The following is a 16,682-nucleotide window of genomic DNA, read 5'->3' as shown; positions in this document are numbered from 1 at the left end:
CATGGTGATGGCATGGGTACCGGGAAGGTTAAAGAAAAGGAGTCGTTTGTGCCATCTACTACACCAGTTATGGAGGTCACTGGAAGAGCTGGAACTAAAACCCGAGTTCGATCTGCTCTAAAGCTTGTGTTCTTTCTCCAGGTTCGGCTGGCTCCCTTGTACCACTGGGTCCGTCTTAAATGATGAAGGCATGAATTCCAAGTAGGATAGCGCGATGTATGGAGAACGCAAGGTCCAAGCTCACGGAAATTGATCTTCGGGTCCTTTCTCCTTGTGTGGGTTTCATTTCCTGAGCGCATCAGCATTCTCGCTGCTTGGCAGAGAGCTGAGACAATCCTTGGGATCATCCTTCTGGAGGCCGACCAGCGTGCGCAGTTCCAGAGCTGTCGGCCGGCCCTGGCACCAGCTGGACCAGGCTGTGGCATTAGGCGGCAGACTTTGCTGGACATCCTCTCTTTGGCCAATTTCCATTGCCAATGAGTAGAGTTCTCAAAAAAGTCGGTTAAATTAGGCTTGGTAAGGGGACACTGCATCTCTGAGTAATGAGGTTGGGAAAGAGGGAACACATTTTCCACTAGCTCATGTCTCACTGTATGGCATTCCGATTTCATGACACTTCATAATAAATCATTGCTTATCACTCACATGGGGATGGAACATGGCTCCAGTTAAGATTCGTTAGTGATTGTAAAGAAGAGACATGAATTGCTGTTTATCGGGGCTGCTTGATCATCTTCCTGTCCACTGTAGGCACTTTTTTTTTATTGTTGTATTTACTGTAACCGTTGTTTAAAGCATAAATAAGTGGAAGGAAAGAGCATCAAATATGAGTAATGAAAATAAATTTATCTTATTTATGTGTCGATGCAAGCATTCGACGATTATGCTGCACGGCAGTTTGCACCCAGTGCTGGAAGCCGTTACATTCAGAGAAGTTCCGTACACTTCGAGTTTCGCCCTTTCTTTCCTCCCCCTTTATTTTTTATAATGGGAAACGCCAGCACATTCATAGTCAAGGATGGAGGCCCTGGCATGTGTGTTATTCCAGTTTGAGGCTTTAGCTTACTGAACCATGTCAGCCTCCATGCTCACGACAGAGGCAGACACATTCGTTACAGCTATTCATTCAAATCCAAGGGAGCAAGGGATAGTGATTAAAAAAAAAAAAAAGAAGAAGAAGAACTAGGGCTTTACTTCCAAAATAAAAGCTTTAATTTAAAGATGATCCAGCTGGTTTGTCATTTGGGATGAATAAAGATTTTTGTGAGAAAGTCGAACCAGACCACCCTGGGAGTCCTGTGATAGAAGCACCGAAGGTCATAAGGCTCGTGATCTCTTTGACGTAGTTGAGATGCTTCCTCGGCTGGGCTGTCCACAGAGGGAGGGACTGGCGGGTTTGTAAGGCTGAGGGGCTCCCACTGCTGACTCGTGGATGGACAGGCAACCACAGCTGGTCCTTGAAGTGCTGACCAGGCTACCTGATCAACATCTGCCCTGTCGAGTTCCCAGAGCCCCCTCTCAGTATGCCCACCTCTCTCAACTTCTTCCTGGTGCTCCCAGCAAACCGCTGTAATGCTGGCACCAATGGGTGTACCATCTTCTTTTCCCCAAACACACCAAACAGAGCCACCGTTGGTAAAAGGGGCAGCCATCGGTAGCTCTGTTGCTGCTGCCCGCAGAACTTTCTGGAGGAGTCGAGGGAAGCCCTCTGCTGAGGGAGAGCATTGCCATTTGTTTCTTGAGAGCATCTAGAACATTCCAGATTGTTCTACAAACACAATTAATCAATCAATCCCCAGAGTTAGATATGGAAGCGAAGGTTTATGAGAACCAGGGGCTTTAGCACAGGGCCTTGGGGCTGAGGCTGGAAGAGGAGTTCTGTTTAAACCGAGGGTGACCTGCTCGTCCCAGTCGGCCTAAGCTGGACGGCTTTTAGCGCCTCGTTCTGGGAAGCCTGTCGGGCCCAGGCACACGGGGATGGTGGTTGCCTCCAGGATCCAACCCTTCTCTTGGTCTTCACACTGTGGGCATCGCTGCTTTAATGCTGTCCTGGCAGCTGTGAAAGCTAATTCGTAGGTCAAGTTCGAGGATTACAGAGGCGAGACAAGCAGTGGTAAGCATCTCGTAAACGCCGCTGGTGCCCTGTTGTTGCTCCAGTCACTTCATGGACGTTTACCGAGTGCCCAGGCCGCCAGGCCCAGCCCTCCACGGGTGTCCACGGGAATGAGCCACCGCTGGTGGAGGGACTGTTGGGTCTCAAGCTCATCCTGGGTTCTTTCAACTCATCGTCTCTGCTCCTTGGCCCTGCCCTACGAAGTAGATATCATCTGGCCCATTTTACGGATGTGGAAATTGTGGCTCGGAAGGGGTTACATGATTTGTCCAAGTTCTCTCAGCCAGTGAATGGCACAGCCACATAGGTCTCAGTGCGAAGCCCTTTCCATATAACGTACACTCACATCTATTAACTCGTTTTAAGCCTTCCGTCTACACCGGAGCGCCGGTGAGACGGGAGAGAAACCCGAAGCTGAGAGAGGCCGGGTAGCTTAATCAAGGCCACTCAGAGCCGGTGAGCAGAGGAACCAGGTCAAGACTTCTTCTGTGTCGGCCTTTGCACTCAAGTCTCTCTCATCCTCCAGGGGGGAAAATGGCGACCAGAGCTTCTTAAATCTCGCTCTCTTTGAGATTAATAAAGATGCCATCTGAACTGTACTGTTTCATATTTGAATATTTTTAAAGTGTGTTGATCATATATTAAAAAATGGTTCTTCCCATGTTTTCTAAATAGTTACAAAATCCCTCTTAAACATCGCGATGGAAACATTAGGCTCACTAGATTTATAAGGGCTTTTTGAAAAAAAATTTTATGGCATTTCAAACAATTCATCTCCCAGTTTGGTTGGGAGAGACAAAAGGGTGGCCACTTGCATCCAGGAAAAAATATTGGTGAGAAGATGTGGTGAATGCTTCCAGTAAAAGTGCCCATTTAGAATGAAATGGTGATGGATGTTTAGAAACCAGTCTCAATGCAAAACCGTAATCTTTTGCAAATAGTTGTGTCTCAAGATGGCCTTAGCACACACTCAATGTGTTCCTCAGGACTGAGGAGGTGCTATTAAAAAAACATCCTGTTCCTGCACACAAACTCAAGTTTTATCTTAAGCAGGATGAGAAATTACTGTAAAGTGGTTTTTACTTCAAAAACGGTTTTAATAACAATCACACAGAGAGCTCCGGTCCACACAATGCACAGCTTAATTTCATCACAGGCCTTTGCTGCCTTAAAAACAGATATCGAGGCAGGGGAATACATATTTGACAATGCCGTTAAGGCGACTTTGCTAACGATTTTTGAACAACCTCCAACTGAGGCCTAAATGCCGACAATATCCATAAACAACTCTATACGGCCCAATTAGGGAGACAGAGACACAGCGTCCTGTCAGGGAGATTTGCATGGCTACGTGTCTGAGATCAGAGCCCGATGAGGGATGGCTCCGAGTGATGGGCGAGCAGACGGATGGCTATCATTACGATGTTACGGGGGACTCACACCTTCCCAATTACTGGCGGGATTCATTAATTACCACCTCATTTCCCTAATAGAATCCCCGCTCCGGCTTATCAGCGCCTTCCCTCTGCCTACCTACACCCCTACTCAGCAGTCGATCACCTATGAAAAATTAGACGGCGCAGCTTCGAGTGGTCTATTTAAAGAAAAAAGAAAAATGAACAGGGGAGAGGAAGGGGAAGTACAGGAGGAGCCGAAAGCAGCCGATGTGGCATCTGTCCACGTGGGCTTTGTTTTTCCTTCTCGGAACTGCCGTGGACCGAGATCAGTGGCAGGTGAAGGGAGATGTACCGTGGTGAGCACGGGGATGTAAGTGTCTCCTACACACACACACACACACACACACACACTCGTTCCCTGCTTAAAATCTTCCAATGATTGTCATCATAGATAAAATCTAAACTCCCACCCACGTCTCTAGCCTCACCTTCCCTTCCTCGTGACCCAGTAAGCCCCACCTGCTCAAGCCTTCTTTCTGTTTCCTTAACGCTTTTAACTCATACCTGCCTCAGGGCCTTTGCACTGGCTGGCCTGTTTTCTCCTAGAATTTGGCTGGCAGCTTTTTTCTGTACAGCCCTTGAGCTAAGAAAGCTTTCACATTTTTCAAGGGTTATACATACAGATTAATAAATGAATAAACAAAGAAGAAGAGAAAAAAATTTTGCCGATGCCTGAGTTAGAGCAAACATACTTTTAGGTTTTCTCAGAGGGGAGACCCCTTTTTACACTGAGGTCCCCTCCCATATCAGTACCCAGAGATGTCATCCCTGAAAACTCACTCTAGAACAGTCCCTAACACCTTTACGCCTCTTCCTTTGTTTTCATCACAGTCCTCGTCACTAATGAGTGCTAATTTATTAGTCATATTTATTGTCCATAGTGGTTCTCAAATCCAGCTGCACATAGAAGCACTCAGAGGGCTTTGAAAAATACTGGTGCCCAAACCCAACCCCCAGAGAATTTGGTTCAATGAGTCAGGATTGAGGCTCAGATCTAGAAAGACATATATTTTTAAAGCTTCTCCTGGGATTCTAGTAATAGCTGAGTTTGAGGACCCCTGGCTATAGTCTGCCTCTTCCCACTGAAACGTTGGCACCATGAGATCAAGAATGTGGCCCGTCTCGTCCACTGCTGTGATCCTGGCACTTAGAACAACACCTGAGGCAGAGGCCGTGCTGGGTCAATGTTTGATGAACAAATTAATGGATATTTATCATATGTACGTACAAAGAATCGGGGACCACAGCAATGTGACAGTGACATAAGGTCTTCCAAGCTGAAGTTATGCATCAAAAATGGGTGCCAATTCCTGGAACTTTACGTGGCTGCAGGGGACTCGGTCCCCATGAAGGATAACGGGGTGCGAGTCTCCCGGGCTGTGTCTTATTACTATCGACAGCGATATCAGTCATCTCTCGCTTTAACAACTACGCTCCACGATCCTCCCTGCACAAAGATTCAGCAACCACCCAACTCGCTTCCTCTTTTAAGTTAAATATACTGAAAAGAGCAGAGATTTCAATCCTTCATCTGTTCACAGACGAAAAAACATTTCCAAATCGTCAGCGATCACATTTTTTTTTTTTAATTCTAAGGACGGCCAACTGTTCCCAGTGATTTCGATTACATTTCCTACCTATTATTTCATGTAATGGCATCCCTTAAATTTTAAATTAGCTTTGAAGAATAAAAATAATTGAATTCCTGCTGTTTTGTGTACATAGAGGGTGACAGGAGCTAATGTGATAATTTAAACTGTAAATGAGTCTTCACTTTGTGTTCATTAATTACAGCTAATTACTGAATTACAAACCTTCTTGGTTAGGCACTGTTATGTATTCATGTAGCATGTTGAATCTCCAGCTGGTATAAAACTGTTTTATAGACTTACAAGCTGACACACCAAGCTACCACTGAAACAATTCAGTTTGAAAACAAGGGGTGGGGGTGGAAACACATAACTGCAAACGCTTCTTGGAATTCAAAGAACAGACACAGTGCTTCCAACTCATATCTTTGGGGATAGAGGATCTTGCACGTATAATTAGAACAATTTATGCCACAGGGAAAAAAAAGAATGCTAGGCTGTTCTCTGCTCTGGATGAAAATCTATACGATAGCATGCAATTTGTGAGACTCAAGTGTTCCTGCCCTTATCTCCTTGTTCTTTAGAAGCTGAGCTTCATAATTATTTATTAACTGATCCTGCTTTTAATAACAAAAAAGCATAAAGGATGCCAGAAATCCTGCCCATTCTTTATGACCAGAAATGGCGAGAAAGAAAAGGTTCAAGCAGACAGGTCAAGGATGGGGTCATGGTGAATTCTTTCTTATTAAGTTAAAAAAAACAACATTTTTTCATAATGAGCTAGGCACGTTGGATTACTAAACATTAGTATCTTCTATATCATTTTGGACACCGGATGAAAGGCTCTGTGATGTCTGGTTTACTAAGATTTTCTCTAAAAGAGTTAGCTGGAGAAATACTCAAACGGATGTGTGATCTCTGCTCGGCTAGATGTGTCAGAAGAGGAAATGAGCAAAGCCAGTAGGTAAGTTCTTCAGTTTTGTCAACTTCCTTCATTCTTTCCATTTATTACATAATTTTATTGAGCATTGACTTTATGAGGGACAAGGTGCTATGAAGTACCAAAAGATGAATCAGCAGGGATCTTATACCTGCCACAGACGGTGGTTGTGTCCTCTGGGTGGCCACCCTGACTTTCCCTTGAGGAACCACCTGTTTTATTCTCAGGCCAGGGCCTTGAGTAGGATTCACCCCACGTCCAAGCTACAAGGCCGGGCATGTGACTCCAGTCTGGCCAATCGGCGCGTTCTATTCCCCTGCCGCAGTGATTGGTCCAGGGATGGACACATGACCCAAGTCGGTCCAATGAAATATTTTTGTAGGAACTCTTTCCTTTGGAGAGGCTTAGCCTGGAGCATCTAGAGGTTTCTGAGCCACCAAAAGGTGGAAAACCTGCTTGAGAATTAGGTCACTGCAGAGGGATGGAGATCCGAGAGGCTGAGAAAGCAAGACTTCCAATGACACCATTTAAGCTTCGCCTGAATTTAGTTTCACCCTTGACCTTCGCAGAGGCCAACACATTCTCTCTGTGTTTAAGCCAGTCTGAGTGAGATTCTGTCATGTGCAATTCACAGTGCTTACTATTGCATACGTGATCATCGACCAAGATACAGACTGACACAGGTCACGCGAGAGCATTCGGTTAGTGCCCAGGGGACAGGCGAATCTTTTCTAGCTTGAGAAAAGAAAGAGGGCACCAGGAGGCTATCTGGCGGGGATGGCCTGGAAATAGAGGAAGGCTGTCTGTGGGAGGAGGCGAGGAGGAGAAGGGAGATGGGGTTCCAAGGGAACTGCGGCTCGTGGCAGGGTCACAGTCTGGGTCATGAATGCATGAAGAGGAAGGAAAACCTAACTGAAACAGACCTTGGGGCCAGACTCCTCACATCTCTTATCTGGGTAAATCGTTTATGACGTCAGGTGTAGAAGCATAGGGACACCATTGGGCGGCATGTGTTCTATCCAGGGCAGTCTCGAAGCTTCTGGCTTCGGTTTTGTGAATTTTACCTTCATCATGACTTTGGGCAAGCTCAAGGTGACTAGTGTCGCTTCTTGGAGGTAAAAGAAAAGAAGGCACATTACACTCCATCATTGATCACGGGACCAGTCACCCAGAGATGCTTCCATGCATCCACATCGGGGCTCTGGGGGGATTGGAGCTGTGCTCATTGACCTGTTCTGTTTCACCGGACACTGTTTTAAATACTTCAGCGGCAGGAGCAACAAATGGAACCATAGCAAACCATAACTGAGGGCTTACGATATTCCAGACTCTGCTCTAAGCTTAATGATGGCAATAATACATTTTCATCATTGCTGTCATTGAAAACAAAAATTAATGTTGAGCTTACTATGTGCCAGGCATTGTGTTAAGTGCTTTTTTAAAGGAGGTATTAGCATGCCCATTTTAGAGATGAAGAAACTGAGTCTTAGAGAGGTAAAATGACTTGGCCAAAGTCACGCAGTTAGCAAGTAGGGGAGCTGGGCCTAGATCTTAGGAAAACCTGATTCTCAAATAAATGCCTAGATCTTAGGAAAACCTGATTCTCAAATAAATGCTCTAGATCTTAGGAAAACCTGATTCTCAAATAAATGCCTAGATCTTAGGAAAACCTGATTCTCAAATAAATGCTCTTTGCTACCTTGCTATTGTGCCTTCCCTTCCCTTGATTTTTTTCGTAGGGATCAGTTTTTCACTTTTGTTTACCATGCCTTCTGCACTATGTGCTCATCACTTTGGAAAAAAAGAACTAGATAAAAGAACCCTCATAGCAGTGCTCCGTTTACCCACTTGTCCTGCCTCAGTGAGGTTTCTGTTGATTCCTCTGCCATAAGGTCCCTTCACGGTCTTACTTGTCTTTGCGTCCACCAGCACCAGAATCTCGCACAGAGCCTGGCAGGCAGTAAGCACTCAGAAACTGTTGGTCAAACGGAGTTGCATTGAATTAAAATTGTTTCTTACCTAAGTTTTTAAAGAGCCAGTGTGGTCTCCAAGCCAACAGGGCAATCTCTTACGAAAGGGCTGGATTCAGAAAGCTTCCTGTCTTTTTTTGTGGCTGGGGAATATCATGTATCCTGGCCTTTTTTGGTTTTGATTTCTTTTTCATTCATGGGCATTCAGAAATACTATGTGAAAAGAAAGCACACATTTTTCTTTTTCAGCGTGGAGGGATTTTGGATGGGGTTTAGGCAAACCAATCTGAATAAACACGCTTAAGAAGCAGAGGTGGCCTCCAGCCTGCCCTCCGCAGCTGTGTCTCCAGATCTGCCTGCTCTCAGCTTAGCTAAAGCACTGTCAACAACTGAAGTCCTTGGCGCCAGACATATGGTCACAGGATTGTCAGCGGACCCTGAGAAACCTCAAAAATGCCCATAAACTCCAAATAGATCTATACTGAGCCTGGTGGTTTCTGCTCACTTTGTGGCTGTCCATACTCCCAAAGTTCTGTTTGTGCCTGTGTGTTTGTTGTAGCTGAGAGCCCAGCATGGACCTGTGTAACTCCTACACGTGGAAGTCAAGTTGAATCACTCTGAAGTGTCTTTCTTGTCTTCATCTGGCCTTCATGGAACCCGTCTTTCTTGTTATTCATCCTAAACCTATTTCCAGGACCACGTAGCTCAGCACTTACTATTATTTTGTCCCGGAGTGCTGGAAACTACTTCTCGTGATAGTTAATCTTGATACAACAATCCTTGCTGTGTTGTAAACACGTTGACGGTGCAAACAGTGGGCCTCGGGGTTCTTCAGGCTCGAGTTCAAGCCCAGATCTGACACCTCCGAACTGAGTGGACTTAAACCACACTGCCTTTCACAAACTTAATTTCCTCTTCTATAAAAGGTGAATGATGATAACACCGATTTGGTCATTGTGATGATTATGTGAGACAGTGTATGTGAGATCCTAGGTGTTCAGGTAAGCGCTTGTCTGGTCGCTTTTGTTGTGGTCGTGGTGATGGTGATGGTGATGATGATGATGGTGATGATGATAGTGGCATCTAATACTGTTTATATAGCCCAATGCACTCGGGACATTTTTGTCAATAGTATATCCTTAGTTCACATTTGGTGATCGATTAGTGCTAATTCAGAGTGGAGAACAGATCTCTAACCAATGCCGGCTGCTGGATGAGGAGGGACCCCGGAGAAGGAAGAGGAGAAGGGGCTGACAGCGCATCCTGGCTACTCCTTGGGATGAAAACCACGAGTCGCCTACACGATAGCCGATAAAATCCTGGCTTCGTTTTCTATGGCCAAGTGTACAACTAAATACTCACATCACAAGATCTTGCAGCTACGGATGACAAAATTACACAGTTCTGGCTGAGGAGGTTTAATGGAAATTCTGCCGGGAAAGGTTCCCTCCCACCCCTGGGGAGAGGGGATGAAGGTGGCGAGGAAGTTATTTTACTCCTTTTCCTACCTTGGATGTGGACGTCGTGTCTAGTGGCAGCAGCTGTCTTGTGACTATGAGGCAGCGATCAGGAGACTCACAAAGACACCTTCCCTTCTAACATCTTAAATCCACTGACCTGGCACCACAGTCACTTACTGCTGAATGCCATGATGGTAAGAAAAGAAAATCCCCATTTTATTCACGTCACCGTAAGTAAAGTTGTCTTGTTTTTGCAATCTAAAGCATTACTAACGTGTAACCTTTCTGCTTTTCTTTGACAGGAAAGACTACTCTGGAAGCCCACTGAAAAAAAAACCAAATTCTTCGGTTTGGCATGAATAATATACAGAAATGGCAGCTGTAGGCTTTTTCTACTAATGCAGTAACAGCACACAAAACCATGGGGATAATCGCTGGTAATAGCTGACATGAATTAAGAGCTTATTCTGGGCCAGATGCAGCATGTTACTTGGTGCACAGTAGGCACTAAGAGAAACATTTTAAATATGGCATAAAAGCATAACTGGTGAATCACATACTCCATCCACGGCTCCACCAAATGGCTTATCATTTTCCTCCCTCATTATAGATTTGTTTCGCATATTTCCTTATCTCTTCCCTTAAATGGAAATGGTAATAACGCCTATCTTCCAAGGTTGTTGTGAATACTAAATGAGTTACTACATGTAAAGAGCTTAACATAGTACCTGCCAGATAGTAGGTGCTCAGTACACGTTTCAGATGATTATTATTGCTATGTGCTAAGCACTGTGTTAAGTGCCTTTCTTGCCTTATCTTGCTGAAATTAACCCAGGGACAAACAGCTGGGTGATTGTGGTCAAATCCATTCTGTATTCTTATCCGCGAAATGTGGATTTAAGACAGAATCAGTCTTTCCTAAACTTCTTTCTGTCACATGCAATCTTTTTGATTTCTGGCGTATCACCATCACTTGTATTCTCTAGTTTTTAAAGCGAATATTTCTCTTTGAGTCACTTTTTTTTTTTCTTTAGCCTTACCCTAAGCAATGATATCCATGGAATCATAGATATACATCAGTGCCCCTCAGCTGGAGGTGATTTTGGCCTCGGAGAACATTTGGAAATGTTTGAAGACATTTTAGTTGTCTCAACTTATCCAGCCCTGACTTATCCAGCCCACAAAATCTGCAGTCGAGAAACCCCGATACGTATGTGCGTGCGTGCATGCACACACTCACACCTTTAAATATACTTTAAAACAAATAAAGAATCCTTCCTCCTAAAAAAAAAGGTCATCTAAATACCATCTTAATCACTCCACATATCTTGAGAGGCTAGAGTACCAAGTGCAGGGAATTCCCTGAGAAGCTGATTTCCTAAAGTCTCTTCCTCCACTGAAATTTAATAACGTCAAATTTGAGACAGCAAATTGTTTCTCTCATTACTTAGGGTTAAGAAAGAAATTTCTTCGGAAAGAAAAACATCATCCTTGGAAAGAAAGCCATCTTCGCGTCCAAACGTTGTCGCTGTGTTTACCTATAGAAATAGCCTGGCTTTCTAGAGACCGTAAACCAAAGGACCCTGACATATACCCATCTCCAGAGGCAGTGTGACCCTCCTAGTCTCGTCACTCAGAGCACACCTTCTAATGATGGGACCTTCATATTTCCCGGCAGGGCAGTGGCACTCTGCATTTTCCCGGCCCTGACCTGTGAGGCATGCTGCTCACACGCACACCACCCCCATAAGCATAGCTGGGGTTAAGATTACAGCCTCCTTTCTGTCTCCAACGTTCAGACACTGGCAGTGCGATGCCAGGGATCTGGCTCATCACCCACCCTCAGCCTCCCACCGTGACTGGGAATACACTTTTTTTTTTGCAACTGATTGCAATCGATCCAGAGTTCCGAGACCACATTTGAACGCGGTTCGGACAAGCCGTTCCTCAGCCAGGACTTTTCTGAACCGGACCCATTGATACGTCAAGGTGAGAAGCTGTGACGAGGAAGACTGCTGGGGCCAGAGCCAGGGAGGTGACTTAGCATTCACGCCGTGTTTTCTACACTGAGCTGTCACAGTGACACACGACGCCTGTCTGGCACTCTGAGCACACAGTTCAGACTCCACCCTCAGCACGATCGTGACAGGTGGTCAGAGAAGGAGCTAAGACTGAGTTTGGGGAAGCACCGCAACGCACGTTCTGGAACTCCATTCCTACAGGTCCTAATTCGTTGACTTCCCACATGACTCTGGACCAGCCTAACAGATACTCTCCTCCGTATGATGCTACCCAGAGCCTTCCACTCCTGCAACCAGTGCTGGGGAATGAGCGGGACCGAGTCACTTAGAAGCAGAGACATGACTCGGTAGCGCTTACGCAAGGCCATTCTCAGCAGAGTTGACATCCTTTTGGTGATTTGGATACATTAACAGATTTCTGGAAGGCCACGTCATCTCAGACCCACTTATCTTATGTGCATTTTCGCTCACTACCGTCCACTCCTCGTTGAGGCCTTTAGTATAAGCGATTTTTGTTTAATTGGACACCAGTGCTGGGTCAGGTCCCTAGGCCTCCTATTTCTCTCTCAGTATGCCTGGAACTCTTAAGAGTCCTCACCGGAGAAGACCGTGGAGAGGAAGGGACATGTCGGGAGAAGGCTGCCTCTAGGATGTTGTGAAGACGAGACCCTCCGCCCAGTTGACAGAGCAGCTCCATACAGATGCTCGAAGAAACGACTCTCCTTCGAATTTACCTACTTGTGTCTCTATTTCGGATTCGGAAACCTGTGTCCTTGTGAGCCCCTTAGCTTCCCATCCAACGTCCGTTGGCTTGTTGCTTCCTCTCAAGTCGAAGAGAGGAAAATTAGGCGGAATCTCTGGTCTCGGTGCACCTATTTGCACGAGCGAAAGATGAAGCTCCCCACTTTCTTCTACAGATTCTGGCGTTCAAGTAGACAGGGGTGGGAGGAGGGGGTGGGGATCTGGCACGCGACCCGGAGGGCAGGGGAAGCTGAAATCACACCTCACGTCTCTTCACAAAGGTTTGATTCTCTTTATGGGTATGATCCGCCAATCCGTAATCAAGGGTTAATTTCACAGCTCACTGCTTCATCTAGCATAATATCCATTCAGACTAATTAAATCTGTCTAATAATGTGAGTGTCTTTGTCTTTGTTCTTCCCCTTCTTTGTTTTACACCCTTCACATCTCATCTCCAGAACCACACGCCATCACACTCTACTTGACAAGCAGAATCCATCCCTAAAATTAAAACATTCCTGACCTATCTGCAATGACAAGGCAGGCGAGCTTCACGGCGCTCAGGCCCATGAAGGGAGCTGACACATTTGTTTTTAATTTCAAAAGAGTAGAAAGTGAAGATCTGACCCCGTCAATCAAGCCCTCTGACAAGTTTAATCATTGGTGCCCCACAAAAATCACGGCTAAATAGGAATGCAAATACTGTATCACAGGGCTCTTATACATGCTAATCAAGGAGAAGTAATCAACTGACAATTTCACTGATCTCTTTTCTGAAGAAGTCACTCAGCGCTCGGTCTCTGGGCCACAAAGAGGAAAGAGACAAAAGGGATGGATGAGATTTCCCCCCCAACCTTCCTTTTATTTTTCCTTCTAGGACATTTCTTTCTAAAGAGAGAATTCACTCTTTTGATCCATCGTTGAACTTTAAAGCAAAGAACTTACACAGTTATATGTCAAGCATACTTTATTATCAGTACGCGGGGCCGGGCAGAAAACGCACCGAAACTTCTGCTAAAATAAAAATCATCATTTGTCTTTGTCATTAATCTGTTCTCAAATTCTCTCATATCTTAAAAGTGGCTGACCTTCTCCGTGAGCAGGAGAGAGAAAAAAAAAGTTTTCTAAGTAGTCAAAATTCTGCAAATTGTGATCACGGTAAAAAAAAAAAAATGAAGAAGAAAAATCCCTTTTAAAAACTTAATCTGGGGTTGATGAAGAATTTATGACCACTAAGAAGTTCTGAGCCAAGCATCTCTCCCCTCAGCCTGGACGCTTGACTGTGCTCAGGAAAAGACAGAAATCAGAGGCACATTTTTCATGTCCCTTTTTACACGAGACCTGAGAGCTTGGTGTTTTATAAAACTTAGAACCTGAGAGTTTTTTCTTTCTTCTCTAATTTTATCTTTTCGACCAGGAAGTCCTAAAGAAATCCAAGTCATTGGTTACTTTCTACTTTAAACATCTATTTTATGAAATCATAGCAGGAAAAGAGAAAGGCCAGCGCTAAATTACTCCAAGTTTGTCTTTCACTGTTTATTATAATGTGGAAACAGAACATTCCAGAAGTTCAGGTACCGACAGGTTAATTCCTGTAGTACTAACCAAACCATATTCTAAATATCCAAGGTGGTCTCCTTCATCTTAAGGACAGACAAATGGGATTTTTTTTTTTCATGGGTGTGGGATGACGATAAAGTTTCTTCTTTTGACATGTTCCCCATTAAGAGGTGGGTCAAATCCAGCCGTCTACCTGTTCATGACCTAAGAATGACTTTTACATTTTTAAATGGTTGAGAAAAAAATGGAAAGAAGACTATTTCGTGGTGTGAAAATTACATGAAATTTTCCAATTTTAAAATTCTAATTTCGGCGACCAGAAATAACATTTTCTTGGAACACGGCCATAACTATTCATTCACCTATCTTCCATGGCCGTGGTCACAGTGCAATGGCAGTACTGAGTCATGGCGATAGAGGTCGTATGACCTCCGAAATCTAAAACATTTACTGTCTTGCTCTTGATAGAAAAAGTTTGCTGACCCATGCTTTATATCATCACGGGAAGTTCGCTAGGTCTTGGCCGTGCCTCAAATTTCCCAGAGAGGGAAATTCTTTTTTTTTTTTTCCAATGCCTTTATTAAGGTATCGTTGACAAATAAAACTATGCTTATTTCAAGTATACCATGTGCTGATTCGACATGCATTGTGGCGAGTGTGTACGTGGCGGCGGAAGTCAATTCGTTCTAACTCGGAGGTCGCTTAAGGCTGCGTGTTGTATGTGGGGGTGCGTTTGAAGTCAGATCTGCGGGAGCCGGTTCTGAAGAGTTTTCAATTCCCTCCTTGACAAAGTGTTGAGAAGGGTCAAACTGCTAAGCGCTTTTCCTTTTGTCTTACCCCTAAGCATCTACCGCTTTCCTCTAAAACCACAAGGATCTGATAAGAATCACTTTTGCGTCTAATATGGCGCTAAAATAGCGCAAGTGACAAGAGGAAGGGTTCCATTGGACGAGTCTGTTTCATTCATTCCCCAGAACTGTCCACGGGAAAGTCTGTGTCACTGTATTTCCAAGGGAAGCTTCAGCATCCGCACGCTTTGATTTTCCGTGGCCCACATTCGCTTGCTTCGTGGATGTGATTTCTTTTAAATAGAGATGGTGGGTCTTGTCACGGCTCCATCCCCAGCTCGAGCCAGCTCAGTATCTGACACTTAGCAAGGAGGCACTCATAAGTGTTGATGGAATGAGCCAACATGGGACAGAGAAAGAGAAATCGCACTTCATTGTGCAGAAAGGGACGTAGTTTAAACCGGAGTTTTGCAAATCGGTTCCCATGGAAACACAGCTCGGCGGGATGCCAACAGGTGTTATGTGAAAAGATGCCTGTGAGGCTAATGATTTTGGGGCGAGGTTGGGTTGAACAGCCTCTGTTGCAGGACTTTTCATAGTCTTTCCTTTTTCATGCTGATGGGGAATACAAATCCCCAAAATGGGAATATACAGCACACAGGATTTACAAAACTTGTTGGACTCCATGAGCTCTTTCTCAAGTATACGTATTTCTTATAAATGTGGGGACTATCCTCAGGGATATTTACAAATGGTCCTAAGTGCTGAGTTCTTATCTACAATCCCTCTCTTTCTAGAGCCAGGGTTCTCAACTGCCTCCTAGGAGATGGTTTTTGATGGTCATGCAAGAGGAGGAGAGGGAGTGCTACCGCCATCTGCTGGGTGGAGGCCGGAGATGCTGCTCAACGTCCTACAAACGGAGGCCAGCCTCCACGAGGGAATCATCCTGCCTAAGATGTCAATATCGTGCCAAGGTTGAGAACACATCTGATCGAGACGTTTCAGTTTGCTGCCTTCAAACCCCCTCCCCCCGTCCCCCAGAATCCAGCTCTGTTCAGGAATTCTCCAAAGGATGGGACCCACTGAGAGAATGAGGGTGACTCAGAAAAAAAAAGTTTCATATTTGGGGGGTGCAGTTCAAGGAGTGAGCCAGCCAACAAGGAATCAAAGAATCATTTCTCTATATGATGAAAGGCAATCTTATTATCATTACTTTTATTATTTATTATTATTCAATAAGTCCTACTATTATTGATTGTTACTGTTCACATTTATACGTCGAATAAATGTTTATGGGGCCCTACTGTGTTCTCTATATGATGCTAGATCAGGGGCTGGCAAACTTTTTTAAGAGCCAGATAGTAAATATTTTAGAATTTGCAGGCCACAGGGTCTTTGAATCAAGTACTGTACCTTGCCTTTGGGCTGATATATCACACAGGTGATATATTAATGAATGGCGTGTTCCATAATGCTTTATTAACACCAACAGGTAGTGGGCAGGATTTGGCTCACAGACCGAGGATGCTAATCCATGCTCTGGAGGTTGGGCCCACAGAGATAAGAAGAGCAAAGACTCAGCTTTCAAAGAGCTCACAGTCCAGGAGCATCTTGAAATAAATAAAACCCAACAACTGTACAAAGAAATGAGGTCAGACCAGCGGATTTTCTGAATGTTGTGATTATATCCAGTGTCCCTGTATTACCAAGAAGAACGTGCTCTTTCCCTATTTGGACAAACACTGTTTCCCACCGCCACCATCCTGCTGACCACCGACATGTCCAACAAATGTGCAGAGCGCCCGCTGCGTTCGATGGTGGGGTGACCGAGAGCCTTCGCTCTCCGCTCTCCCTCCGATTCCTGTTGTAACCAACGGTGACTGTGGTGTCCTCAGGTGGCCTCCTACCTCCGGCCTGATCCCACCCATCTGTCTTTCACATGGTTACCATGGTAACTCTCCTACATTCCACATCTCACTGTGAGCCCCTTGCACAAACCCTCCCTGGCCCCCCAACTTGGTGGTAGTTGTTGGAATGACAAGG

The 16,682-nt window shown here is 44.9% G+C and overlaps 1 protein-coding gene and 1 long non-coding RNA gene across 3 annotated transcripts in view; one reads left to right on the top strand and one right to left on the bottom strand.

Annotated features, from left to right (window-relative positions):
- Positions 1-16,682, bottom strand: part of TSHZ2 (teashirt zinc finger homeobox 2) — a 406,844-nt gene that overhangs the window by 27,586 nt on the left and 362,576 nt on the right. The gene's annotated exons all lie outside the window — the stretch shown is intronic.
- On the top strand, positions 5,708-10,712 carry LOC120603834 (uncharacterized). Its single transcript, XR_005653183.1, has 3 exons — positions 5,708-6,123; positions 9,832-9,966; positions 10,564-10,712. It is a non-coding gene; the product is annotated as an uncharacterized LOC120603834 (long non-coding RNA).

This window comes from Pteropus medius, unplaced genomic scaffold, assembly GCF_902729225.1.
Source record: "Pteropus medius unplaced genomic scaffold, Ma_sr-lr_union100, whole genome shotgun sequence".
NCBI lineage: Eukaryota > Metazoa > Chordata > Mammalia > Chiroptera > Pteropodidae > Pteropus > Pteropus medius.
The sequence above is the reverse complement of the archived record's forward strand: the minus strand, read 5'-3'. Positions and strand labels throughout refer to the sequence as shown.